A 12,226-nucleotide genomic window follows, 5' to 3' on the forward strand; every position below is an offset into this window, starting at 1 on the left:
GGGGGGGGGGAGCAGCAAAGAAAATGGATTATTGTTTTGTTTTTGCTTTTTTTGTGAAATTACTTTTAAAATCTATATGCAATTTTTCAATTGCCTTTAACGATTTTTGACATCGCTTAGCAACAAGTACTGATTTTTCTAAGTTGTTATTTTAAAAGTACTGCGAATAAAAAATGTATTACATCATGAACAACATCATTGACAAGGATGCAGCATCATTCAGTAAATGCAAATTTTAGCTCTAGAACTTGCAACATCGACCTACGACGGACAACCGAAGAAGTATATTTTGTAAAGAGTGAACGGAAATGTTGGAGTTAATAGACATCACATAACATATGAAAGATGAAGAAAAAAACTGGTGAGAGTGTAAAGCCAAAACGAACGAAAGATGAAAAAAAAAATGACGATGACCGACCGGTAACAAAAATCAATCTAAACGTTATATATGCCAAAAAAATTATACCCATTTCCAAATGATGGCTATAGATTCTCGTTTTGCAAGTTTCTTGATGTGAAATCATGTATTAAATTGTGCTTTCGATAGTCTGGTTTACTTACGTCCACATATTTATGTATTGATATGGTTGTGAATGCATATGTGTGTGTATGTCTATGTAGTTATGTGTCTGCGTGTATCAGTATTTGATTTTATGTAAGGCTTTATATAAAAAAAAAACAGTTTAAGATAACATTCAATCATCACCAATAATGCTTCAGTAGAATACCATATTTGATTTTTAAAGGAAAAAAGAGTTAATAGTTACGCACATATTTCGGCAGTATATATATATGTGAATGGGAGAGTAGCATTCGTGAGAGATAAACACATATCAAGAAAGAGAGAGAGAGAGAGAGAGAGTGAGGGGGTGTAGTATATCGCGAGAGGGGGCAAGCGCAAAATGTATATAGAGAACGATAGACAGTTATAAGACGTGACACACGTACACACAACCACCCACGTGCACACACGCACACGCACGTACATCAACATCGGAGTTTAGGATGATGGATTCTAAAGATATTCAATGCCGGCAATCTGAAACAGGAGTTATTTCTCCTGTTAAAAAATACAATTTAATTACTAATAACCGAAATCTCCCGCACTGGAATCCAAATGTCGAAAATCATATCCGTTTTATTTTCTCGGACATGCACATATAGATACATACATATAAATATATATATATATATATATATATACATACATAAGCTGATATTTATTATTTATATAACAGATGTGTGTGTGTGTGTGTGTGTGTGTGTAAACTCTACGCGAGCCTTTAAAATTATTCCTCTCTCAAAATAACGTTTAATCCACTCCATGTTTTTCATTTCCAACAGATGACCACCCCTCTCTGAAACATATACCAAATTCGAACACAATTTACAACACGCATTTGAAACGCCTCAACAGCTACAATCAAACTCACAAAATCTATTTTATCATTTGACGACTCGAATATTTCAACTTTATTGAGCTAAACATAGGATATAATGCTGAAGTCATTCAACACATTTCAAGAAACAACTTTTTCTGCCTATACCTCGTCCTTCTCTTTTTCTTTTCCTTTTTCCACTACTACTATTGCTATTCACTTTTCATCCTTCTCTCTCTCTCTCTCTCTCTCTCTCTCTCTCTCTCTCTCTCTCTCTCTCTCTCTCTTATTGATTTGTGTATATTCTTTCATATATTCCTGTATATTCCTTTCTTCTATAGTCACAGTGGAGGCGCAATGGTCCAGTGGTTAGGGTAGCGGACTCGCGGTCATAGGATCGCGGTTTCGATTCCCAGACCGGGCGTTGTGAGTGTTTATTGAGCGAAAACACCTAAAAGCCCCACGAGGCTCCGGCAGGGGATGGTGGCGAACCCTGCTGTACTCTTTCACCACAACTTTCTCTCACTCTTACTTCCTGTTTCTCTTGTGCCTGTAATTCAAAGGGTCAGCCTTGTCACACTCTGTCACACTGAATATCCCCGAGAACTACGTTAAGGGTACTCGTGTCTGTGGAGTGCTCAGCCACTTGTACGTTAATTTGACGAGCAGGCTGTTCCTTTGATCGGATCAACTGGAACCCTCATCGTTGTAAACGACGGAGTGCCAACAACAACAACCATAGGCACAAAGCCGGAGATGTGGTGGGAGTAGACTAGTCGATTAAATTGAACTGATAACTAAATTGCTATTCATTTCAACAAGTAAAAGTCGCCCACGGTGAAATTTCAACTCAGGACGTAAAACAGACGAAAGGCCGCTAAACATTTTTTTTTTTTTTGGCGTACTTAACTATACCATCTCGCCACAGAGAAGAATAAGAATTAAAACACTGACGTTCTGTGTCTCTAAGTTTCCTTATCTCAATAACTCGTGTTTGCTGTGAACACTCAATCTTTTGAAAGGAAAAGGTTATGTCTGAAGAGAAAATACAACAGTGATCAAATATTGACATATTTAAGATAAATATGATATTGTTTGATGTGTCATTAATTTCTGTGGACATGATTATCACTTTGGCAGACATCAGTAAATAAGTTGTTTGCGGATTTGTAAACAAGTGCTGCACTTTGTGTTTTGTTTAGTTCATTGATCTGGCGGTTGCTTTCACTGAAGAGACGAAACCAGGTAGAAACATCAGTGTTTCAATGTTTCAATGTTTCGTAACCTCATTAAATTGATTATGTCGTCTACAGGCATTATCAGCATGGAGATATTCTCCGAAGTTGAAATACTAATGTGATTAGCTTGTTCAGATGCTAAAAGTATTGTGGTATGACTCTAAGACTAGCACTAGCAGCATCGTTAGCACTCCGGACAAAATGCTTAGATGCATTTCGTGGAATGAATTTGCCTTTCATTCTTATAGGATTGATGAAGTAACTACTAATTGAGTAACGGGATCGATTCGACTAGTATACTTCCTCCACCAAAATATTCAAAAATCGTGCCTCTAGTAGAACGGGTTACTGCAAAATGGATGGTAGCATTTCTTTTGGATAATGTCAACATCAGTGATATAATGCAAAAACCAAGAATCCAAAGTATACCAGAATGCATACAATGTGCTTCCATTATCTGATGTGGCACACAATAGCAAAAGAATAAGCTGCAAGTAGTTGCGTGACCTGGCCAGGTAAATACTTAGTCCTACCCAAACTCCTTTGTTTACAATACAGTACATTCAAATATATGACGCTCAATCTTGCCGACTATTGAAAGATCATTACAGCTGGTTTTTACAAGAGATTGACCAAGGAGAACTCTCCAAAGCTTGATGCAAAATATTGGTTATACAGTTCATATATGTAATCGAATTCACAATGTTCCTTAACCGCAAAATGAAGATATGTTCCTCAAATACAGCTTTGATAAATGATGTAGCATAATGTAGCGCGATGATTCAATGGTGAGAAATCTGTGCTAAGTGGTTATGTTAATATGTGAAGCAACAGTGCAAAGAAATTGCGTAGGATAACCTAAGTCAAATGAAGTACCTGATTGCAACGAAGTGATACCTACATTAACAGGTAGCGAAGCTTTCGAAGAAATGGCCTTTCAGCGATGTCAATCACAGTTTCCGGCTTTCCATGGTCGTTTGCGCTATATTATAGAATCAGCTTGTACACTGGGAATTTGTAATTGTAAGATCACCACTTAAGCATTCCTGCGACTATAATAGTTTCAAATAGGCACATGTTCAGCAATTTTGATTACACACACAGACAGACACACACACACACACACACACACACACACACACACAATATATATATATATATACTGTTTTAAATGTAAATCTGTAGATATTGACGCGTGATTCTCTCCTAATATTAATGCATTCGCAGTTGAAATATTTTAAAAATCACATCATTAAAGTTTAAAAAAGAAAGAAAAACACTGTTAAATACATTCAGCTAGTTGATACCTTAGAAATTTCGAACCTAGGTTCTCATTTCTAAGGTATTTTTAGATGTTATTATTATGGTCACTGCCTGTAATCGAACTCGGAATCTTGGGGTTAGTATCCCACGCTCTTAACCACGACTGAGTTCGATTATATGCAGTGACCTGAATAATAACGATAATAAGAATAATAATATAATAATAAGAATAACAACATCGAAAAATACCTTAGGATTTAGAACCCAGGTTCGAAATTTCCCCAAGACACCTGATGAAGCCTGGAGGATATATCAGCCGAAACGTTGTGTTAACAACAACCAAGGTGAGGACAAATATCCGTCAAATGTAAATAATGTACAGAATTCCCCATCTCTTAAATATAGAACTGTATTTTAGAATATATGTGTAAAATTTTCAAGTTACCTTTTGCTTTTATTTGGCAATATTTACAATAATTTTTTCTTAATTGCTAAAATGTGTTGCTTTTTCATTATAGAATTAATGGAATCTTTTACTAGATGAAATGATATCGTATGGATGTTCCATACGATTGAAATCTTAATTTTCTTTGACATTTAAAAAAACAAAAAACAAAAAAAAACAAATGTCAGATATATCGTGCATTCAGCGCCTATGGCTCCATTATATCATAAAAGTGAAAAATGTAAAAACCATCTATTTCGGCTGGTGATTATTTGGTTAATTACAAATTGAGAAATATTTTGCTGAGGCGCAAGAGAATCACAGATGTTATCGTCACATACATATATTTTAGTGATCCTCGCCAACTAAATAGATTGCGTTTTGTTGAAAGAATCGTCTTTTTCTAAAATATATGAATAGTCTAAAATATTTTGATACTTAATCTTGGTTAATCTATCTTAATAAATATTAATATAATTTTATAAATGTGATATTAACGAACAGGTGTCAGATTAATATTTACACTTTTATGGTCCTGCTGGAATTTGAACTTAGAAAAATGGAAACATTTAGATTATTACTAAGCAATGAAGACCGACTTGCTAATATTTTACTTATTTGCCTAATTGAACTTGTATACAATACTATATTTTTAGCAACGAACAGCTTATGGCGGATAATTTCTCTTAAGCTTTGATCGCAAACATTTTGTTTTGTTTTATTCTTTCTTATTCACATTCAGCAGTGTTCATATTAATTTTATCATGTGTAGTTCAGTTATAACGAACACATACGTAAGTGGTTGACTCTTTATTTAGTATTGACTCCGAACTATGGCATGAGGTCAGGAATTATGATGGTGGGGCTAAGCCGACTACATGGATCCCAAAAGGATAACATTCAAACTAGACTGACGGGATTCGAACAAAGAGCGTAAAGACAGACGAAATGCCGTTAAGCAGTTTGCTCGGTGTGCTCCTCACCTATTAATTTAGTATTAATCTAAATTTGTATGAACAAATACATAATGGTCATCTGAAAGTGACTATGAACAAATAATTTCCCAATGCTTCCATTATTTACTTTAATCACCTATCTTCTCGCGAGCCGACATGGATACCCTCTCGATCCTTCTATTCTCAAATAAGCAGAATACCAAGGATGTGACAGTGGAATGAATAGAGGGTAATGGTTTCATGCGGCTGGCAAAAACTTTCACCTGCATAGATTAGAGTAACCAGAAATTAAATACGTTGCTAAACAAAACAATATGCCACTTCCTGCAACAATGGAACACCTAGTGTTAGGATTGTCATCCCAGCAAATTAACCACAAAACTGGTATAGCTCATGTACAATTAGTGCAAGTCATTTATCTGAACTTTTTTTTCCAATTAACTAGTGTTCAAAAATTACTCATCCCCACCCATCATCAGTCCAGTCCATAACTGAATGTCTATTTTCTAAAATAAAATACTGGAAGAAAACTAAACATTATATGGAGTAACAAAACGTAGTTCCTGTACATTTGTTGACCTTTGCTTAATCATATCTGGTGCTAATAATGCAGTAAATACCATTTACATTATTATTATTATGTTAAATCATAATTACTATACATTCCGCTGAGCTGTTGTGCGAAATACATTGATTTTATAACAGGTGGTTTTTTAATAACATAAAATACAATGATAATGATATTTTGGTGCTAATAGACAATTAGTGCTGGTTAAGCGAAACCAGTGCCATATTTAGAAACAGTGGCCCAAATGTACCCAAGAATTTATGAAAACCCAAAGTATGCAAGGTTTGCGTTGGGTATCGACAAATACAGCGGATATTTATAATGAATGCCTCAAGTTTTGTCTGAGATTGGCTCAAGATCAGAATCATCTTGGTTGGTCGTTAATGTTTTTGCCATGCATCAGTATATAAGGAACAACACAATCAGTTTCAAACTTCCTAAAATTCTCCAGAATGCCCTGTCAGTCAGGATTCTTTAAATATTTATACAGAATACATGCTACTGAAGGACAAAGATGATCGATAATACTTTGCAACAATTTTTCCGTGCAAAATTTGATTTGCAAAAGGCAGAATTTATTTGATATTGGAAATATATTCCTTCTGAATCGATCGGATTCATTGAAAATCATAATTGGCTTCTACTACTACGAGAAAACGAAAATTGATGACATATTTGAATGAATTTAAAAAAAAAAAAATCATGTCATTGATGCACAAGTTCTGTACTTCGAATAAAAATGTCTTCTGGATCCATTTAAAAAATCAGAGTATACGAGTGAAAAACGAATGTTAGGTAAAAATTAAATCTAGCGCTTTTCTATTTCTGTCGACTCACCATCATATATTAATGTCTCTTGTTATATATGTATATTTAAACGTCTCAAATTTGTGCTTGTATACACATCTACACTGTCGATTATGATAATAGGATATCTCTTGACCGATGTGGATGTACTTAAGACACTGCTGAAAATAAAACCATCTATCTTCGCGTAAGTGCTGTTATCTTTATGGAGATGAGGTGGTAATCGTAATCATAGAAGCTGAAAAAGTGTGATAGACAAATATCTACATTGGAGAAATCTGGTAAAAGTGCAGCAAGCCTTCCTCTTGACAATTGCATCTCGAAATCTTTGAACGAAGCAAGATTAAAAAATTTATATTTATTTTCACCGGCATGTGGCAGTACATTAGCGGGTGCAGAGTTTTTGAGTGTCTTCAGGATACGATTCTCAATTGCGGAAATATAGTAATGCTTTTTGTTGAATTCGGTGTTAATTTTTAAATCGGTTGTCTTTGTTGCCATAATAAGATTTGCAAAAAACCAGGTAGCATGAAACTTAGAATTATCCGAATTTTTAATATCAGAAATTGCTTGTTTTGTATGAAATATAACGTACCCACATCGTTTTGTCTCAGAATATGTAAAAGTTTCAGCCTTGTCTATTTTAGATATCGGTTCAAAATATTTTACCAGCGAAGGTGCATCAAAGTTCTTCGGGAGATCAATTATTAACAAAGTTCTCTTCACCACATCCATTATTCTACTTAACCGGTCGACGTTCAACATTGTATACAATTACTGACACACAAAAAAAAAAAAATAGAATTAATATTACTGATTTCTAACTGAACATTTAGAATTGGACGAGTATTTAACGGAAAATTTTTTACCAGCATATGTGAACAGTTTATTATACGGAGGTGTTACAAATCAGATTTATGTAATTATGTATAGTAATATCCGACTGTGTTCGAGTTGAATGATTCCTGTTAACAAGCAGAAAGATCCCGAGTTCGTATACTGTTAACTGCTTTGTATTAATTGACAGTTCACTTGCCAGTCATTAATTAAAGATAGATAGCGGTAGCGTTCACTGTTGAGTTCTAATCCTCATATATAATTGTTTTTAATTCAGTCTACTAGACTATTAATGCTCTCAAGTATAATGCAGCTGTGCCAAATATTTTAGACTATGTGCCATGGAAACAAAAATATATTATATGTCGATATAAGTGAAGCATTCCCGTGAAATATTAAACAATGATTGTAGGTGAGTCTATCTGTGGTTAATGAAAACCATGAGGATATTCGTATTTAGCACAGTTTTTATAGGTAAATCTCCTCATAAATCATGATAAAATATAATAACCAATGTTAAATACAATTCTACAGCAAAGGAAACCGATTTGGTGAGTGGCTCATCATTAAACATTTCTAAAGTCTGAAGCGAGTCAATTGTAAGTCGAATTGGTGTGGCTCGTCTTTCTTCAAGCTACACTAACAGGAAGAGTTGCACACCGAAACAGGGAAAAGTGAATCATTCACCAATATCGAATAAATGTGTGTTGCCTTTATTGGTGTACTCTATGTTAGAAATTACTAATAAAGTGAGAGGTGCTACATGAAATTTAAGACTTATGTAATAATAAATTCAACTTACGATGAAAGTAAACAAAGTTTGTTTTAGAAGCGTTGAGATGTATTGAAAGATACAGAACTAATTCATTTTATTCTCAAACGCATGATGATGCTAATAAACAGCGTGATCAGGATAAATTATCCATACATTGCAGAAAAATACGTTACCAGCCAACCATGAGATTCGAACTCACATCCCTGTGATTACGCGTTAAATGTTTATAAATAGCAACATTCATTTGTGTTCGAGTTGAATGACTTCTGTAAGCAAGAGTAAAGATCCTTAGTTCGTATGATTTTAACTGCCTTGCATTAATTGACAGGTATTACTCACAAATAGATTGGCGGCACTAACACTCTGTAGTTTAATGATTCAGGAATAATGAAATATCGACTTCTGAGCGTTTTGTATTTCGACGAACGGTTGCACACTTACACACACCAACAAGTGCGTAGATTTATGCATGGATGTCTAACTAAAAAGTCGAGTGTGACACTGGACAGTTTGTTACATTCTACACAGAGATAATCAGGCATTTAAAAGTGGCAAGAATCTTCACTTGTTTTGGCGAAGTAAAGCTTTTAGTAGGTGAGGTTTAGTAACATCTTATAGTGAAGAATTCAATCATTTCGTGTTGTAAACAAATTATTGATCTCATGCGTATTACTGATCTCATTATTCACGAAAATACTGTTATTTTAAGGAGGAGATTAGTAGCTCGAATACTACTTGCGTGGGTTGAAATTCAGATAGTTTATTAACATCAAATGGTTCGCGTTTACTGAAGTTAATGAGTCTGTATTTACGATCGGGAAACAACCATCGCTTTGTAGTAGTACAAGGAAATATATCAGTGATTAGTTGTCGTACATTATACTCTATCAGTCACTTCGAATCCAAAGACTTGTAATATGTATTTTTATTTTGCATTTTTACATGATTTTCTGGCTTTTCAATGAACGTTTAAATAGTCTGCGCCAATCAAACGCAAAATAATATAAATTTCATTAGATGACGGAACATATATTACCTCGGAGCTACACAAATAGTTTAACTCATTTATTAATGTCTCTTGACACAGAATAGTTTTTTATTTTATTCATTTGAACCTATTTAGCAGTCCAATGTCAATGGTTTCCAGCATCTTGTTTTGGTGTATGTACTTCCTGGTTTTGTTACTGTATTTAGTGTTTGTGAAATCAGCATGCACTGCCAGCTCGAGGAGAACTGTTTACTAAAAGAATACCTTTAATTAGATACTGTTTTCGATAACTAATTTGATCCGAACTTATCTTAGCAGGAATTATTTTATATACATTGCTGAAGATAAAAGGTTTCACTTCTGGATCGTGCATCATCTACTTCTGGCTTGTTCCCTTCAACAAAGAAGGGGTATTTAAGTATGATCTACAATAGGAGAAAAAAACTCAAAGCAAAGTATTTATGTTATGTATTAATTGTGAAAGGCAGTGAGCTGACAGGGTCTTTAACACGTCGGGCAAAATGTTTAGTGGCATTTCGTCCGTCTTTACACCCTGAGTTCAAATTCAGCCGAGGCTGACTTTGCCTTTCATCATTTCGGGTGGGATGGGGTATGTCCATAAGAGTGCCAGTTGAGCACTGAAGTGGATATAATTATCTCATCCCCTTCCACCTGAACTTTGAAATCCACCTGAAATTTGAAGACATTATGTATTGACTATACTTACTTAAGAACATAAAGATTCTTGCGACTGCTCGTAAAACTCTGACTGACATGGAATAAAAGTTTTAAATGTAGCTTAAAAATATCGATCATTCTAGAATAATCTAGAAAAATACCGTTATTTGAGAAGTTTTTTTTTTTAATAGTGAAATCTCAATAATGTGCCATGTGAAATTACGCACAACACACACGCATACATAGATATGCAAGCAAACAAAATCACTAAAATAGGCGTATATAGTTATTTATACACATTTTCGTTGGAAAACACACAGATCTCCATCTATACATACACCTATATATAAGTGCATGTGTATCTCTACATAGATAATTATATACATACATGTCTTGCATGTATCCACGCGTATATACTTAAATAAGAAGATGAACAAAGACTGGCACACGTTCAGGTGTTGGTATTATTTAGTTAGAATCTCTTAATGTGGCCACAATCAGTCAATTTATCTTAATGGCAAAACGCGTTCATGTGTGAAAATATTCTGTGTAGCGAAATAGTTCAGGTAAGTATATTTTGTCTGTATGTGTAATTTATAATTTTTGAATATGAAGTTCTTTAATGCTTGTGCGTATATTATCCTTGATGCAGACCATTCATATATATGAAATTTATATATTTCATGTGGATGATTTGCAGGATCGTATGCAGACGTTGGTATTAAAAGCATCGGAGATCCTGAAAATTATATATATATATATATATATATATATATATATATATATATATATATATATATATATATATATATATATAGATATAGATATAGATATATAGTTCAAATTTACAGGAAACAAGAGACAAATACAGGTGAAGTAACAATGAGTAAGTATATTAGTTTAACGTCTCTAGACTACGCTCTTCGACAGAAAGTATTGAAAAGAAACAAAAACAGAAAGAAAAAAAATGTGTATGAGCAGGAAACTCTAAGCCCTCAAGCCACTTTAGTCTTACAGTTAATACAAGATATGAATATTTTGTTTTATGTATTAAGTTTTTTCTCTTGTTTATAAAACCAAACTTACGTATCTTTTCTGAATTGAAGGTCAATTAAAGAGAAGATGCAGAAATCAGAAATGGATCGAAAAAGAATTTATAACCCAGTTTTTACATGCGTTTACTTATTTGGTGGCAAACTATGCTGTACTCTTTCACCGCAACTTTCTCTCACTCTTACTTCCTGTTTCTGCTGTGCCTGTAATTCAAAGGGTCAGCCTTGTCACACTGTGTCACGCTGAATATCCCCGAGAACTACGTTAAGGGTACACGTGTCTGTGGAGTGCTCAGCCACTTGCACGTTAATTTCACGAGCAGGCTGTTCCGTTGATCGGATCAACTGGAACCCTCGACGTCGTAAGCGACGGAGTGCCAACACTCATATGCAGAACAATATAAAGGCAGTGGGGTGATGGTGGTGGTTGTGGTGATGGTAGTGGTGGTTATGATGGTGGTAGTGTTTTGTGGGGGCTCTGTGTAACTGTGTCAGTCCATAGCAGAATTAAATCCAATATAATCAAATATAATTAATCAACCAATTGGTTATAAGATCTCAGCATCTAAGGAATAAATCTTTCCTATATGCTCTGTAGACATCACTTTAGATTACCTTTATTAAAGCTGCACGAATATACTTTATGACTTTGAGCAATGATTACTTGCCTATCCCACGAATACAATAACTCAGTTTTCCGTTTGTAATATATATAGCGTATTGACAATACTCAGCCATTCTTCTATTATGTAAATCTATTTAATTACTTACAGGTAATCTGTATACTAGTCTCTCATACCTATGCAGTTTTTGGCCCTAAACTTGTCTACTTAAGTGAGGCAGAATTTGAGACTGAAGTGAGACAGAATACTCTTCGATGACATTCATATTTTTGCTATTCTACACGTTTGAGCATATTATCGTTCGTGATTGTTTTAATTTTTTATATGATTTATTCGAAATTTTACATTTGATTACCTTTTTGCTGATTCATCTAATACGAGTGTTTACTCTTCGTTCCTAGCAACTGGTTTTATATATGATGGACTTCTCCCGTCGAGGACGATGAATGAGAGTTTCATTGTTTGCTGAACGACCTGCACAGATCATTTGTTTATAGTACGTACTGCTATAACCTAATGAATTTTTGTTGCTTTTCTTCAAATTTTATTCACAAATCTCTTGATTTTGTTTTTGGTTTTTACCCTACCAAATTCTGGTGCCTCAAACATTTTAAGTA

At 34.3% G+C, this 12,226-nt stretch overlaps 1 long non-coding RNA gene across 1 annotated transcript; it reads right to left on the reverse strand.

Moving 5' to 3' along the window:
- Positions 1-5,852: 5,852 nt before the first annotated feature.
- On the reverse strand, positions 5,853-8,789 carry LOC128248731 (uncharacterized). Its single transcript, XR_008264905.1, has 2 exons — positions 8,296-8,789; positions 5,853-7,433 (listed from the first exon to the last, which is right to left on the reverse strand). It is a non-coding gene; the product is annotated as an uncharacterized LOC128248731 (long non-coding RNA).
- Between the last annotated feature and the right edge of the window lie 3,437 nt (positions 8,790-12,226).

Source organism: Octopus bimaculoides, chromosome 9, assembly GCF_001194135.2.
Source record: "Octopus bimaculoides isolate UCB-OBI-ISO-001 chromosome 9, ASM119413v2, whole genome shotgun sequence".
NCBI classification, from domain to species: Eukaryota; Metazoa; Mollusca; class Cephalopoda; order Octopoda; family Octopodidae; genus Octopus; species Octopus bimaculoides.